Source organism: Ranitomeya variabilis, chromosome 1 (genome assembly GCF_051348905.1).
Source record: "Ranitomeya variabilis isolate aRanVar5 chromosome 1, aRanVar5.hap1, whole genome shotgun sequence".
NCBI lineage: Eukaryota > Metazoa > Chordata > Amphibia > Anura > Dendrobatidae > Ranitomeya > Ranitomeya variabilis.
In genome coordinates, this window is record NC_135232.1 from 126,043,738 (window position 1) to 126,058,514 (window position 14,777).

Genomic DNA, 14,777 nt, shown 5'->3' on the forward strand with positions numbered 1-14,777 from the left:
ATAAGAGCTCGCTGGGGTGGGCTCAGTGAGGGGAATGTTATATCCGATAAATAATCTAGACCTTCTCAACTTTGCTGCATCATTAGGATCTTCTACATAATCTGACCTGACCTACTCAAACCGGCTGTATAGTCAGAATGAGTCACCTGAGCTACTCAGCTCTGCAACATCACTGAAATCTGGTTTATTGCCACGGTTAGACTCCTGATCTAATCAAATCAACCACATTGCTGGGCTCTGCTGTACTGCTTACCATACAGAGGAAGTGTGTGCCCCCTGACGAAGGACGGACCGAAACGCGCGTTGGGGCAGATGCATACTCTCCTGGCTCCCCACAGTTTGCTGCGCACTCTGCACTTTATTGTGAGTATACAATAATCATTGATTAAGGCATTAGGTCTCCATTTGGGACATGCTATGGTGAGTCACATATGTGACGGGCTATTGGTGCAGGAGCACAACAACTAATCGGGCTGAGACACCATAGTTTTATACTAAGATTATCTTGGGATAGTATCTGATAATGGAGGGGATACACAGGGGTGTGTGGTGCCTTTGGTATACTATTTTTCAGGTTGTAATCGATATACACCTGGTTATGCTGTTTTAAATATTTCTAATAAAGATTTATAAATTTATTTGGACTAGTACATCATTATTATCTGTGTGACAGCTCTCCAGCGATCAAACAGCGACGCTGCAGTGATCGGCATCGTTGTCGCTATCGCTGCAGCGTCGCTTAATGTGAAGGTACCTTAAGTCATGTGCCAGTGTTTTGTACTGGCCAGACATACAGTATGTTTATACATGTAAATGAGATCTCTTCTGAGGTGTCTATTTTTAAGCTAAATAAGCCCAACTTTTCCAACCTTTCAACATATGAGAGGCCTTTCATCCTTTGAAATTATGTGGTTGCTCGTCTTTGAATTGATTCTAGCTTTTGAATATCCTTTTTAAAATGTGAAGCCCAAAACTGGATCTCATATTCTAGATGTCACCAGTGATTTCTAAACAGTTAATAATGCATGGGAATCTCGGGATTTTATCTCTCTTTTTACACATCCTAAAATCTTGTTTGCTTTTGCAGCTGCTGCTTGACATTGAGTACTGCAGTTCAGCTTACTTGTAACCAGAATACCCAAGTCCTTCTCCTGTTCTGTAGTCCCGAGAATACTCCCATTTAATGTATATGCAGCAATAGGATTACTCTGTCCAAGGTAGATTACTCTACATTTAACTATATTAAACCTCATTTTCCAAGTGTTTTCCCATTCAGTTTTCTTATTCAGATCGTTTTGCAATATTGTTATGTCAAGGACAGATTTTAATATCCTACATAGAGTGGGCAAAATAAGTATTTGATCCCTTGCTGATTTTGTAAGTTTGCTCACTGACAAAAACATGAACAGTCTATAATTTTAAGGGTAGGTTAATTTTAATAGTGAGAGAAAGAATATAAAAATAAAATCCAGAAAATCACATTGTATAAATTATATACTTTTTTTGCATTTTGCAGTGAGATATAAATATTTGGTCCCCTACCAACCATTAAGAGTTCTGGCTTCTACAGACCAATTAGTTGCTGCTAATCAACTTGTTATCTGCATTAAAGACAGCTGTCTTACATAGTCACCTTTGGAAAAGACTCTTTTCCACAGACTCAATTAATCAGTCAGACTCTAACCTCTACAAGGGCAAGATCAAACGACTTTATAAAGGATGCCAGGGACAAGATCATAGACCAGCACAAAGCTGTAATGGGCTACAAAACCATAAGCAAGACTCTGGGAGAGAAGGAGACAACTGTTGGTGCAATAGTAAGAAAATGGAAGAAATACAAAAAGGTTGTTAATCGACATTGATCTGGGGCACCATGCAAAATTTCACCTTGAGAGATGAGCCTAAAACTACTCACAGGGAACTTGTTAATGATCTCAAGGCAGCTGGGACCACAGTGACCAAAAAAACTATTTCTAACACACTACACCATAAAGGTTTAAAATCCTGCACTGCTCGTAAGGTCCCCCTGCTCAAGAATGCATATGTGCAGGCTTGTCTAAAGTTTGCCAGTGAACACCTGGGTGATTCTGTGAGTGATTGGAAGAAGGTGTTGTGGTCAGATGAGACAAAAATAGAGGTCTTTGGCATTAACTCAACTCGTCGTCTTTGGAGGAAGAGAAATGCTGCCTATGACCCAAAGAACACCCTCATGACTGTCAAGCAAGGAATTTGAAACATTATATTTTGGGGGTATTTCTTTGCCAAGGGCACAGAACTACTTAAACCACATCAATGGGAGAATGAATGGAGCCATTTACCGTAAAATCCTGAGTGACAACCTCCTTCCCTTTGCCAAGACATTAAAAATGGGTTGTGGCTGGGTCTGCCAGCGACACAATGACCCAAAACATACAGCAAAGGCAACAATGGAGTGGCTCAAAAAGAAGCACATTAAAGTCATGGAGTGGCCTAGTCAGTCTCCAGACCTTAATCCCACAGAATACTTATGGAGGGAGTTGAAGCTCCGAAATGCCAAGTGACAGCCTCAAAATCTTAATGATTTAGAGATGATCTGTAAATAGGAGAGGACCAAAATTTCTCCTGACATGTGCGCAAGAGTTGTGAATTCCGTTCTCGGGCTCCCTCCTGTGGTCATGAGTGGTACTGTGTGAGTTTGTTCTTGGGCTCCCTCTGGTGGCCTTTAGCGATATGGCTGGGCTCAGCTGCTTCATTTCCTTCTATGCTGGGCCTATTTAACTCACCTGGACCTTCATTTGTTGCCTGCTGTCGGTGTATTCAGTCCTGATTCTGAGCTCTCCTGAATATTCCTTGTGACCAGTCTCCTGCTGGAGAAGCTAAGTTTGCTTGTTCATTTTGCTCATTATTTCCTTGAAAACGTTTCTCAGTATATGATGAGTTCAGTCCAGCTTGCTTTTATGTGATTTTTTGCTTGCTGGTTAGTTCTGGGGTGCAGAGTGCGCCTCTCACATCGTGAGTCGGTGTGGGGGTTCTTGTATTCTCTGCGTGGTTTATTTTTGATAGTTTTTGTACTGACCGCACAGATTCCTATCTATTTTCTGTCTATCTAGTGTTAGCGGGCCTCATTTGCTAAACCTGTTTCATTTCTACGTTTGTATTTTCCCCTTAACTCACCGTTATTATTTGTGGGGGGCTGTCTATAACTTTGGGGTTATTTCTCTGAGGCAAGTGAGGTCTTTGCTTTCTCTCTAGGGGCAGTCAGTTTCTCAGGCTGTGAAGAGGTGTCTAGGTTTTTAGGTTACTCTCCACTGCTGCCCTTAGTTTGTTGGATAGGATCAGGATTGCGGTCAGTATAGCTTCCACATCCCCAGAACTTGTCCTAACATTCTGGTTATATGTATCAGGTCAGTTTTGAGATCCTACCACCGGATCATAACAGTACAGCAGGCCACAAAGTGTTAATGCAGCAGAAGAGGGAGAAGAGAAATCCTGAAGTCATTTTTTTTTCTCTGCACTGTGTTTAGTCTCTCTCCTCTCCTTAATCTCTGGGTGGTTCTGAACTCAGCTGCAGATATGGACATTCAGAGTCTGTCTTCTAGTGTGGATCATCTCACTGCAAGGGTACAGGGTAGGGTTGAGCGAAACGGGTCGATCATTTTCAAAAGTCGCCGACTTTTGGCTAAGTCGGCGTCTCATGAAACCCGATCCGACCCCTGTGCTTGTCGGCCATGCGGTACGCGACTTTCGCGCCAAAGTCGCGTTTCAATGACGCGAAAAGCGCCATTTCTCAGCCAATGAAGGTGAACGCAGAGTGTGGGCAGCGTGATGACATAGATCCTGGTCCCCACCATCTTAGAGAAGGGCATTGCAGTGATTGGCTTGCTGTCTGCGGCGTCACAGGGGCTATAAAGGGGCGTTCCCGCCGACCGCCATCTTACTGCTGCTGATCTGAGCTTAGGGACAGGTTGCTGCCGCTTCGTCAGAAGCAGGGAGAGCGTTAGGCAGGGTCCACTAACCACCAAACCGCTTGTGCTGCAGCGATTTGCACTGTCCAACACCACCTTCGGTGTGCAGGGACTGTGGAAGCTATTTTTTTTTTTTTTTCCCCTCAGCGCTGTAGCTCATTGGGCTGCCCTAGAAGGCTCCGTGATAGCTGTATTGCTGTGTGTACGCCACTGTGCAAACCAACTGCTTTTTTCAAAGCACATATCCTCTTGTTCCTTCCTTTCTGCACAGCTATCTTTTTTGTTTGTCCACACTTTTTATTTAATTTGTGCATCAGTCCACTCCTATTGCTGCCTGCCATACCTGGCTTAGATTACTGCAGGGAGATAGTAATTGTAGGACAGTCCCTGTTTTTTTTTTGGTTTTTTTGTGGGAGATTAAGATTGGCATTTCTGCTACAGTGCCATCCCTGTGTGTGCCATCTCTCACTGAGTGGGCCATAGAAAGCCTATTTATTTTTTCCGTGATTTGTGTTCTAAATTCTACCTCAACACAAAAACACTACATCAATCAGTGGGAGAAAAATATTGGCCTCAGTCAGGGCTTGTGTGTCACTGCTGTGTGTGCTATCTCTCATTCAGTGGGCTATAGAAAGCCTATTTATTTATTTTTTTTTTTTAATATTATTTGGTTTCTAAAGTCTCCCTGAAAAAAAAAAAAAAACCTAAAAAAACAGTGGGAGAGTAATATTGCCCTTTCAGCTTGTGTGCCAGTCTTGACTCCTGGGTGTGCCACCTCTCTCTCTCATTCAGTGGGCCATAGAAAGGCTATTTTTTTGGGTTTTTTTTTTAATATTATTTGGTTTCTAAAGTCTCCCTGAAAAAAAAAAAAAAACCTAAAAAAAACAGTGGGAGAGTAATATTGCCCTTTCAGCTTGTGTGCCAGTCTTGACTCCTGGGTGTGCCACCTCTCTCTCTCATTCAGTGGGCCATAGAAAGGCTATTTTTTTTTGTGGTTTTTTTAATATTATTTGGTTTCTAAAGTCTCCCTTAAAAAACAAAAAATACATAAAAAAACAGTGGGAGAGTAATATTGCCCTTTCAGCTTGTGTGCCAGTCTTGACTCCTGGGTGTGCCACCTCTCTCCCTCTCATTCAGTGGGCCATAGAAAGCCTATTTATTTTTTTTTTTAAATATTATTGGGTTTCTAAAGTCTCCCTTAAAAAACAAAAAATACATAAAAAAACAGTGGGAGAGTAATATTGCCCTTTCAGCTTGTGTGCCAGTCTTGACTCCTGGGTGTGCCACCTCTCTCTCTCATTCAGTGGGCCATAGAAAGGCTATTTTTTTTTTTGGTTTTTTTAATATTATTTGGTTTCTAAAGTCTCCCTGAAAAAAAAAAAAAAAACATAAAAAAACAGTGGGAGAGTAATATTGCCCTTTCAGCTTGTGTGCCAGTCTTGACTCCTGGGTGTGCCACCTCTCTCTCTCTAATTGTGGGCCATAGAAAGCCTTTTTTTTTTTTTTTTTTTTTTATATTATTTGGTTTCTAAAGTCTCCCTGAGAAAAAAAAAAAAATAAATTAGGTGGGAGATTAATATTGACATTAGTGCTTGAGTGACAGTCCTGCGTGTGTGTCATCTCTGTGATTTTGTGCCACAGAAAACAGAGTGTGTAACATTGTGCCTGATTTTCCTTGTGGTCTCACCAACCTGTTAAGGGATATTGAAATCATACTGAAGTTATAGCTCACCGTGTAAGTTGTTTGACAGCAACAAATAAAGTTACTTTGGTTAAGATTTTAAAACAATGAGGAAGTCTGGTGCAAGAGGTCGTCGTGGGCGTTCATTGTCAGCTGGTAATGATGGTAGTGGTAGTGGAGCATCAGGTGGTCGTGGGGATAAAAATATTCCACCTAAGTCTGGAGCTGTGGAGCCAGTTTCGTCGTCAGGCTACACAAGGCCTCGAACGCTCTCTTTTCTGGGAGTAGGAAAACCGCTTTTAAAGGCGGAGCAGCAACAGCAAGTTTTGGCTTACATTGCAGACTCAGCCTCTAGCTCTTTTGCCTCCTCTTCCGAAACTGGTAAATGTAAAAGCAGCGTGTCGCTTGTGGATGTTCACGGTCAGGGACAAGTCGCTTCCTTGTCCTCCTCAGCAAAAACTACAACAAGAGAGAAGGATGCAGCAGGCGACACAACGGGTCACTCCATGGAGCTCTTTACACATACCGTCCCTGGCTTAGAAAGTGAAACATTTAACAGGCCATGCCCATTACAAGTATATTCTGACATGGAGTGCACTGATGCACAGCCACAGCCAGAGTACTATGCTGCTCCTTTGACTCAGACCACCACATTGCCCTCTCAGGGTACAGATCCACAATCAGACCCTGATGAGACTATGTTGCCCCGCCACGAACGCTATACCACCGACCGACACAGTGACACAGACGAAGTTGCACACGAGCTCGAAGAGGAGGTAATAGATGACCCAGTTATTGACCCCGATTGGCAGCCATTGGGGGAACAGGGTGCAGGCGGCAGTAGTTCAGAAGCGGAGGTGGAGGAGGGGCCGCAGCAGGCATCAACATCGCAACAGGTTCCATCTGCCGGGCCCGTATCTGGCCCAAAACGCGTGTCAAAGCCAAAACCTGTTGGAGCACAGCGTTGCCATCCGGTTAAAGCTCAGTCTGCAATCCCTGAAAAGGGATCCGAGTCTAGGAAGAGTGCAGTCTGGCATTTTTTTAAACAACATCCAACAGATCAGCGCAAAGTCATTTGTCAAAAATGTTCAACTAGCTTAAGCAGAGGTCAGAATCTGAAAAGTCTAAATACTAGTTGCATGCATAGACACTTAACCACCATGCATTTTCAAGCCTGGACTAACTACCAAACGTCCCTCAAGGTTGTAGCACCCTCGGCCAATGAAGCTAGTCAGCAACGCAACATCCCTTCCGTCACTGTAAGGCCACCATTTTCCGCACCACCGGCAGTATCTGTGCAGGTTTCTTTGCCAGCCAAAAGCAGTCAGGGTCAGGGAACCACCAGTTTTGTAGGAGGAAATATTGCATCTAGGGCACCGGCGGAAACAATACCGTCTCCAACCGTCTCAGTCTGCCATGTACACCGGCACACCCGAAAGTTCCACGATCTCCAGCTCTCCAGTCCAGCTCACCCTACATGAGACTCTGGTTAGAAAAAGGAAGTACTTATCCTCGCATCCGCGTACACAGGGTTTTAACGCCCACATAGCTAGACTAATCTCGTTAGAGATGATGCCCTACCGGTTAGTTGAAAGCGAAGCTTTCAAAGCCCTGATGGAGTACGCTGAACCACGATACGAGCTACCCAGTCGACACTTTTTTTCCAGAAAAGCCATCCCAGCCCTGCACCAGCATGTTAAACAGCGCATCGTCCATGCACTCAGGCAATCTGTGAGTACAAAGGTGCACCTGACTACAGATGCATGGACCAGTAGGCATGGCCAGGGACGTTATGTGTCCATCACGGCACACTGGGTGAATGTGGTGGATGCAGGGTCCACAGGCGACATCAATTTAGGGACAGTTGTGCCTAGCCCACGGTCTAGGAAACAGTTGGCTGTAGGCGTTCGCACCCCCTCCTCCTCCTCCTCCTCGTCCTCCTGCAGAAGCTACAGCTCTTCCACAGAACGCAGTCTGCCAACCACTCCATCGGCAGATGACACTGTTGCACACCAGTTGTCCCATTATGGGCCAGCTACTGCCAAGCGTCAGCAGGCTGTATTGGCTATGAAGTGCTTGGGCGACAACAGACACACCGCGGAAGTTCTGTCCCAGTTCTTGCAACAAGAAACGCAGTCGTGGCTGGGCACAGTAGATCTTGAGGCAGGCAAAGTAGTGAGTGATAACGGAAGGAATTTCATGGCTGCCATCTCCCTTTCCCAACTGAAACACATTCCTTGCCTGGCTCACACCTTAAACCTGGTGGTGCAGTGCTTATTGAAAACTTATCCTGGGTTCTCCGACCTGCTCCTCAAAGTGCGTGCACTTTGTTCACATATCCGATGTTCGCCTGTACACGCCAGCCGTATGCAGACCTATCAGCGGTCTTTGAACCTTCCCCAGCATCGCCTAATCATAGACGTTGCAACAAGGTGGAACTCAACACTGCACATGCTTCAGAGACTGTGCGAACAGAGGCGTGCTGTTATTTATTTGTGGGAGGATACACGGGCAGGCAGTAGGATGGCAGACATGGAGTTGTCAGGTGTGCAGTGGTCTAAGATACAAGACATGTGTCAAGTCCTTCAGTGTTTTGAGGAATGCACACGGCTGGTTAGTGCAGACAACGCCGTAATAAGCATGAGCATCCCCCTAATGCGTCTGCTGATGCAAAGTTTGACGCACATAAAGGAGCAGGCGTCTGCACCAGAGGAAGAGGAAAGCCTTGATGACAGTCAGCCATTGTCTGGTCAGGGCAGTGTACAGGACGAGGTAGCGGGCGAAGAGGAGGTGGAGGACGAGGAGGATGATGGGGATGAGTATATTTTTAATGCCGAACCTTTCCCGGGGGCACAGGAAATTGGTTGCGTGTCACGGCCGGGTTCTGGTTTTTTGAGGGACACAAGTGACGTAGATTTGCCTGCAACTGCCCCTCAACCAATCACAACCGGAGATTTGACAACTGGAACTTTGGCCCACATGGCGGATTATGCCTTACGTATCCTAAAAAGGGACACACGCATTACGAAAATGATGAACGATGACGATTACTGGTTGGCCTGCCTCCTTGATCCACGCTATAAAGGCAAATTGCAAAATATTATGCCACATGAGAACTTGGAACTAATATTAGCAACCAAACAATCAACTCTTGTTGACCGTTTGCTTCAGGCATTCCCAGCACACAGCGCACGTGATCGTTCTCACACGAGCTCCAGGGGGCAGCAGACTAGGAGTGTTAGGGGTGCACACATCAGAAGTGGCGTTGGACAGAGGGGTTTTCTGACCAGGTTGTGGAGTGATTTTGCTATGACCGCAGACAGGACAGGTACTGCTGCATCAATTGAAAGTGACAGGAGACAACATTTGTCCAGTATGGTTACTAACTATTTTTCATCCCTTATCGATGTTCTCCCTCAACCGTCATTCCCATTTGATTACTGGGCCTCCAAATTAGACACCTGGCCAGAATTGGCAGAATATGCATTGCAGGAGCTTGCTTGCCCGGCAGCAAGTGTCCTATCAGAAAGAGTATTCAGTGCTGCAGGTTCAATATTAACCGAAAAAAGGACTCGTCTGGCTACCCAAAATGTTGACGATCTAACATTCATTAAAATGAACCACAACTGGATTTCGAAATCTTTTGCCCCACCTTGCCCGGCCGACACCTAGCTTTCCTATGAAAGGCTCTTGCCTGTGAATTACTTTTCTAATGTCTAATTTGCTGCAGCTGATTGTACAGCATACGACATGTTTACACCTCCCTAAATGGCCAAACTCCCCACACGGGGCCGTGGTATCGCGACTTGGCGCAAGCACCCGTGAGACTGCTGTTTGTCTGAAGAGGTGGGTGTGCTCGCTTTTGGTTGACGGCATTGCTACTGGGTCCCTCATAGTACAATGTAGTGTCTCTGGCGGTGGTGGTGCGCACCCAACGTCAGACACACCGTTGTAACATGAGCGGCCCTGGGGCGGTCCCGCCGGCCTCTAGAGAGTTCCCCCCTACCCCAGCTCAAAATGTGCTCTACCACATGCAAAATTATGTCGCACAGCTCCACCAATCTTTTTTCTATTCGCTGACATCATTCAATGTCTGGCACTGACAATACACATTTGTAGACATCTATGATGCAACTTAAAGTAGTCTGTGTCTGTGTCCTATATTGGCACCATTAAATAGTTACTGCCAAATTACTATGTCAGAAACTCAGCAGATGAGCCCACCCCTGTACCTAAGTATGCCACCTTTTTTTTTGTTTTGGTTGTTTTGCGAGACATTAACATCTATTTATATTTTGGGAGTACTGGGACAGACACTCCTTGCACTACTCCTCCACTCACCACCAAGCTGCCCGTGTATCCATGTAACCGCTGTAAAACTGCCATGAGCCTATTGTTTGTTATTTTAGGCCTTTGAAGCCTGTCTGCGGTCCCTCCTTCCACTAGTCCTCCACTGACCAGACCACTGCTGCCCGTGTACCCCTGGAACCAATTATAAAGTGCCTACAGCCAGCCCATTTTTTTATGTTAGGCCTTTGAAGCCTGTCTGCGGTCCCTCCTTCCACTAGTCCTCCACTGGCCAGACCACTGCTGCCCGTGTACCCCTGGAACCAATTATAAAGTGCCTACAGCCAGCCCATTTTTTTATGTTAGGCCTTTGAAGCCTGTCTGCGGTCCCTCCTTCCACTAGTCCTCCACTGGCCAGACCACTGCTGCCCGTGTACCCCTGGAACCAAATATAAAGTGCCTACAGCCAGCCCATTTTTTTATGTTAGGCCTTTGAAGCCTGTCTGCGGTCCCTCCTTCCACTAGTCCTCCACTGGCCAGACCACTGCTGCCCGTGTACCCCTGGAACCAATTATAAAGTGCCTACAGCCAGCCCATTTTTTTATGTTAGGCCTTTGAAGCCTGTCTGCGGTCCCTCCTTCCACTAGTCCTCCACTGACCAGACCACTGCTGCCCGTGTACCCCTGGAACCAATTATAAAGTGCCTACAGCCAGCCCATTTTTTTATGTTAGGCCTTTGAAGCCTGTCTGCGGTCCCTCCTTCCACTAGTCCTCCACTGGCCAGACCACTGCTGCCCGTGTACCCCTGGAACCAATTATAAAGTGCCTACAGCCAGCCCATTTTTTTATGTTAGGCCTTTGAAGCCTGTCTGCGGTCCCTCCTTCCACTAGTCTTCCACTGACCAGACCACTGCTGCCTGTGTACCCCTGGAACCAATTATAAAGTGCCTACAGCCAGCCCATTTTTTTATGTTAGGCCTTTGAAGCCTGTCTGCGGTCCCTCCTTCCACTAGTCCTCCACTGACCAGACCACTGCTGCCCGTGTACCCCTGGAACCAATTATAAAGTGCCTACAGCCAGCCCATTTTTTTATGTTAGGCCTTTGAAGCCTGTCTGCGGTCCCTCCTTCCACTAGTCCTCCACTGACCAGACCACTGCTGCCCGTGTACCCCTGGAACCAATTATAAAGTGCCTACAGCCAGCCCATTTTTTTATGTTAGGCCTTTGAAGCCTGTCTGCGGTCCCTCCTTCCACTAGTCCTCCACTGACCAGACCACTGCTGCCCGTGTACCCCTGGAACCAATTATAAAGTGCCTACAGCCAGCCCATTTTTTTATGTTAGGCCTTTGAAGCCTGTCTGAGGTCCCTCCTTCCACTAGTCCTCCACTGACCAGACCACTGCTGCCCGTGTACCCCTGGAACCAATTATAAAGTGCCTACAGCCAGCCCATTTTTTTATGTTAGGCCTTTGAAGCCTGTCTGCGGTCCCTCCTTCCACTAGTCCTCCACTGGCCAGACCACTGCTGCCCGTGTACCCCTGGAACCAATTATAAAGTGCCTACAGCCAGCCCATTTTTTTATGTTAGGCCTTTGAAGCCTGTCTGCGGTCCCTCCTTCCACTAGTCCTCCACTGGCCAGACCACTGCTGCCCGTGTACCCCTGGAACCAATTATAAAGTGCCTACAGCCAGCCCATTTTTTTATGTTAGGCCTTTGAAGCCTGTCTGCGGTCCCTCCTTCCACTAGTCCTCCACTGGCCAGACCACTGCTGCCCGTGTACCCCTGGAACCAATTATAAAGTGCCTACAGCCAGCCCATTTTCTTATGTTAGGCCTTTGAAGCCTGTCTGCGGTCCCTCCTTCCACTAGTCCTCCACTGGCCAGACCACTGCTGCCCGTGTACCCCTGGAACCAATTATAAAGTGCCTACAGCCAGCCCATTTTTTTATGTTAGGCCTTTGAAGCCTGTCTGCGGTCCCTCCTTCCACTAGTCCTCCACTGGCCAGACCACTGCTGCCCGTGTACCCCTGGAACCAATTATAAAGTGCCTACAGCCAGCCCATTTTTTTATGTTAGGCCTTTGAAGCCTGTCTGCGGTCCCTCCTTCCACTAGTCCTCCACTGGCCAGACCACTGCTGCCCGTGTGCCCCTGGAACCAATTATAAAGTGCCTACAGCCAGCCCATTTTCTTATGTTAGGCCTTTGAAGCCTGTCTGCGGTCCCTACTTTAAATACTCCTCCACTCACCACCAAGCTGCCTGCCCGTCTATCCATGTAACCGCTGTAAAACTGCAATGAGCCTATTGTTTGTTATTTTAGGCCTTTGATAGCCTGTCTGCGGCCCCTACTTGCAATACTCCTCCACTGACCACAATGCTGCCTGGAGTGCCTGCCTGTGTATCCATGTAACCGATGTAAAACTGCCATGACTGCCTACTGTTTGTTATTTTAGGCCTTTGATAGCCTGTCTGCGGCCCCTACTTGCAATACTCCTCCACTGACCACAATGCTGCCTGGATTGCCTGCCTGTGTATCCATGTAACCGATGTAAAACTGCCATGACTGCCTACTGTTTGTTATTTTAGGCCTTTGATAGCCTGTCTGCGGCCCCTACTTGCAATACTCCTCCACTGACCACAATGCTGCCTGGAGTGCCTGCCTGTGTATCCATGTAACCGATGTAAAACTGCCATGAGTGCCTACTGTTTGGTATTTTAGGCCTTTGATAGCCTGTCTGCAGCCCCTACTTGCAATACTCCTCCACTGACCACACCAATGCTGCCCGTGTACCCCTGGAACCTATTTAAAAGTTCATAGAGCCTAGTTATATATTTTATTTACTATTAATAAGGCCATGATGGACTACGCTGTACCACGCTACAAGCTAACCAGTCGACACTTCTTTTGCGAGAAAAGCCATCCCAACCCTCCACCAGCATGTAGAAGACCGCATTGTCCATGCACTCTGGCAATCTGTGAGTACAAAGGTGCACCTGACAACAGACGCATGGACCTGTAGGCATGGCCACGGAAGATTACGTGTCCATTACGGCGCAATGGGTTAATGTGTTGGATGCATGGTCCACAGGGGACAGCCTACTAAGTCTGTCTGCAGTCCCTAATACAAATTGTCCTCCACTGTCTAAATCGGAGCTTCCACCTTCTGGCTTTCGGCCTATAGTATCAGAAATTAAACTGCATTTGGCCTTCAACTTTGGTTAGGGCCTACTAACGGCTTCTGCCCCTCCCTGGTGTTGCCCTCAACTAAATAAAGCTGAGCTTCAACCTTCTGCTCCAAATTACCATTTTAAAAAATGCAATAGGCTTTTCCGGCCTACTAAAGGTGTCTGTCTGTGTGCCCCTGCCTGGTGTTGTCCTCAACTAAATAAAGCTGAGCTTCAACCTTCTGCTCCAAATTACCATTTTAAAAAATGCAATAGGCTTTTCCGGCCTACTAAAGGTGTCTGTCTGTGTGCCCCTGCCTGGTGTTGCCCTCAACTAAATAAAGCTGAGCTTCAACCTTCTGCTCCAAATTACCATTTTAAAAAATGTAATAGGCTTTTCCGGCCTACTAAAGGTGTCTGTCTGTGTGCCCCTGCCTGGTGTTGTCCTCAACTAAATAAAGCTGAGCTTCAACCTTCTGCTCCAAATTACCATTTTAAAAAATGCAATAGGCTTTTCCGGCCTACTAAAGGTGTCTGTCTGTGTGCCCCTGCCTGGTGTTGTCCTCAACTGAATAAAGCTGAGCTTCAACCTTCCGGCTCTCATTAAGTGGTTTTTAAAAAACAAAATGGTGGTTAGGGCCTACTAACGGCTTCTGCCCCTCCCTGGTGTTGCCCTCAACTAAATAAAGCTGAGCTTCAACCTTCTGCTCCAAATTACCATTTTAAAAAATGCAATAGGCTTTTCCGGCCTACTAAAGGTGTCTGTCTGTGTGCCCCTGCCTGGTGTTGTCCTCAACTGAATAAAGCTGAGCTTCAACCTTCCGGCTCTCATTAAGTGGTTTTTAAAAAACAAAATGGTGGTTAGGGCCTACTAACGGCTTCTGCCCCTCCCTGGTGTTGCCCTCAACTAAATAAAGCTGAGCTTCAACCTTCTGCTCCAAATTACCATTTTAAAAAATGCAATAGGCTTTTCCGGCCTACTAAAGGTGTCTGTCTGTGTGCCCCTGCCTGGTGTTGTCCTCAACTAAATAAAGCTGAGCTTCAACCTTCTGCTCCAAATTACCATTTTAAAAAATGCAATAGGCTTTTCCGGCCTACTAAAGGTGTCTGTCTGTGTGCCCCTGCCTGGTGTTGTCCTCAACTGAATAAAGCTGAGCTTCAACCTTCCGGCTCTCATTAAGTGGTTTTTAAAAAACAAAATGGTGGTTAGGGCCTACTAACGGCTTCTGCCCCTCCCTGGTGTTGCCCTCAACTAAATAAAGCTGAGCTTCAACCTTCTGCTCCAAATTACCATTTTAAAAAATGCAATAGGCTTTTCCGGCCTACTAAAGGTGTCTGTCTGTGTGCCCCTGCCTGGTGTTGTCCTCAACTAAATAAAGCTGAGCTTCAACCTTCTGCTCCAAATTACCATTTTAAAAAATGCAATAGGCTTTTCCGGCCTACTAAAGGTGTCTGTCTGTGTGCCCCTGCCTGGTGTTGTCCTCAACTGAATAAAGCTGAGCTTCAACCTTCCGGCTCTCATTAAGTGGTTTTTAAAAAACAAAATGGTGGTTAGGGCCTACTAACGGCTTCTGCCCCTCCCTGGTGTTGCCCTCAACTAAATAAAGCTGAGCTTCAACCTTCTGCTCCAAATTACCATTTTAAAAAATGCAATAGGCTTTTCCGGCCTACTAAAGGTGTCTGTCTGTGTGCCCCTGCCTGGT